We start from the raw sequence: 2688 nt of genomic DNA on the forward strand, positions 1-2688 counted from the left end.
AGCCAAAAACACAACAGAAAAATGTGATTAGAAGAGATGAGGCCATGTTCCCCACAGACTTCCATGAAACCAAAATCGCTTCCTACTGGATTAAAAAAAAAAATAAAAAAAAAAAATACAGGCATTTCTGCATTAGCCCTTTAAAATCTGGAGTCTATGTTCATCTTTTATATACAGTGTAAGGAATTTACTTGCTGGTTGTGCCAGCCTTAAGTCTTTTAGGTACTTCACTGGCTTATTTTTCAGCCCTGAATGGCTGCAGTACTTTGAAGTAAAATAAAAATTGTTTCCATGTTTAGAATGATCTTTTTTTTATTTCTATGAATTTTCCTGTAGGAAGAAAAACATATATTTTTTAACCAGATGTAAATTCATGATGTCTAGGGTTAGTCACCCCTAGATTACTGTAAGACAGCTAGACAGTGGTAGGACCTCCCACTTTTTTGTTTCAATATAGGCAGAGCGATTATGTAATGCTGTATAAGCATGAACGTGAACTCACATACCGTTTTCCCTCTCTTTTCTCTGGTATTTTTTTTTCTCCAGTACAGATTGCATTGTAACAAGGTAAGGTATTGTTCAATGCACGAGGCAAACACTAACCCCCTCTGCTGTTTTGTTTGGCTTTCTTTTGTTCTACTCTTTCAAATTCATGTTTGTGTGTTCTGTTTGTTTGGTCCAATTTCCTTTGATTGCTTTCTTTTGTTTCATTTTTAGTTAGGCCTTAGTATGGTTTTTCTCTGTTGTGTGCTAGGCCAGCTGTTCATTGTGCAATATCATTATGCTGCCCTTCCCCAAGACAAATTTTGTCGCATAGAGCTTCATTTGTAGCTGTCTGCGAATCTTTTGTAATATCATTTTTTTTTCTTTTTTTACATTTTGTGCTCTGTAATTAGCATGGCCATGCAAAAGGCAGGGAGCCGGCACTTTACTCCCTTAATTGTGTGTTTTGTACTCAGTAGTTTAGTTTCTTGCATATATACTTTTATTTAGTTTATATTATTTATTTTGTGTTTTTTTAGCACCTTTGAGCAGGTGTTTGGTAAGGGAACCAGTCCCAATCTCCACTGGCATCTTTTTTCTGTTTAGGATTTTGATTTTCAAATATCTCTGGCCCAGTAGTTCTATTTAGGAATTTTGAATTAGGATAGCATCTTAGTTTTTTAACAGAACTACTGTATAACATGGTCAAAAATCCGTTTACATATGATAAACTTTTTATTGTTCATTGTTTTCTGTCAGGGGTACTGAATTACACAGATGGATTACGTGGCAGAAACACACACACGGACGCAAAAATAGTTTGTGATGCAAGTTTATATACACGAGTAAGGGGGATATTTACAAGGGAAGGGGCTATATACAGTGATGGATAAAAATGTGCCAGGAGATAAACACCGAGGAGATGAGACGGAGCCGAGGCATGCAGGTAGGCAGCAGACGCACCGGAGCTTCCTGACAACAAGGAACAAAACAGAGCTTAGGGCGTACCGTTGATAGCCGAACGTTAAACACAAGTGGACGGAGAGAGTTGGAGAGCTTACTTGACCACCCAAACCACAGCCGCTGCGGTGATCGCAGCCTGATGAAACGTGGCACTCCGTCGCGGATCCACACTAGCCAACACAAAATCCTAGGTAGGCGGGCAGGCGATGGAACAGGCTAAGACAAAGAGAAGCAGGCAAAACGTGGATCCTTAAAACATACAGCTCCACAGCGTAAAATCAACAGATGCAGCCTGTGCTAACTCGTTACCACTTATGACAGTGACAATACTCCGACACCAGACGTCCGTGACTCTGCTCCCTAAAAGCGCTCACTGATGACGTCCGATGCGTCGCAGGTGTGTTGGAATGCCATCAAGCCCCGCCTCGCCTACCTATAACCAAAAAGAAAACAAAAACCCAAACAACAACAATACACCTATCCACCACCTCCTAACAGTATCCCCCCCTCAAGGAACGCCACCCGGCGGTCCTCCAGGCTTGTCAGGATGCCTCCTGTAAAAATCCACAATAAGCGCCGGGTCCACAATGAAGGCCCTAGAGACCCAGGAGCGCTCCTCCGGGCCATACTAAGGGAGCATCCTGAGTTCTCACAAATCATTTGAGGTTAATATAGACTCGGTGTCGAGTGGTTTTCCAACAGGTGTGGTTTGTAGAAAAACTTTTAGACGGAAACCAGCGCAGATAGACTTTGGAATAGTGAGGTCTGTAGCAAAGCTTTCCCCGTTCAGTATGTTCTTTTAGATTTGAGGCACAAAACCACAGTTCCCCACCTTCAAAAGGTAAGGCTTTGTATGGGTTCATTCTCCAGGGGCTGAGAAGAGACAGCAACTGGACTGTTTGGGGGGGTTGTTAAGATTTTTCCCCCCTCTCATTCCAAGAAGCTGCTCCAGTTGCCTAAAACAGCTGACGAAGGCTCCGAGTTTTGTATTTTTTGTTTTTTTGGTTTTTCCCCAGAACTGAGCAAGCCTTTTTTTTGGGAAGACCGAAGAGGTGGAAACCTTTCACACCCCAAAAGAAGTCCCAGTTGCCTTCTTTTGTAAGGACGTGAGGCTACTGTGACCAGGATAGGACACTAGAGCCACACAGATTTCGATTAGTATCTGAAATTATTCAAGTATTGGGTTGAAGATTGGTGTGATGTGTCCTCAACTGCTGGTGGTTTAAATGAAAAGTGCTCGCA

General features: G+C 42.1%; 1 long non-coding RNA gene across 1 annotated transcript; it reads right to left on the bottom strand.

Annotated features, from left to right (window-relative positions):
• Positions 1–1299: 1299 nt before the first annotated feature.
• Positions 1300–1767, bottom strand: LOC120714599. Its single transcript, XR_005691439.1, has 2 exons — positions 1545–1767; positions 1300–1455 (listed from the first exon to the last, which is right to left on the bottom strand). It is a non-coding gene; the product is annotated as an uncharacterized LOC120714599 (long non-coding RNA).
• Between the last annotated feature and the right edge of the window lie 921 nt (positions 1768–2688).

The sequence above is a fragment of the Simochromis diagramma genome, unplaced genomic scaffold (assembly GCF_900408965.1).
Source record: "Simochromis diagramma unplaced genomic scaffold, fSimDia1.1 OVJJ01000596.1, whole genome shotgun sequence".
Taxonomy (NCBI): Eukaryota; Metazoa; Chordata; class Actinopteri; order Cichliformes; family Cichlidae; genus Simochromis; species Simochromis diagramma.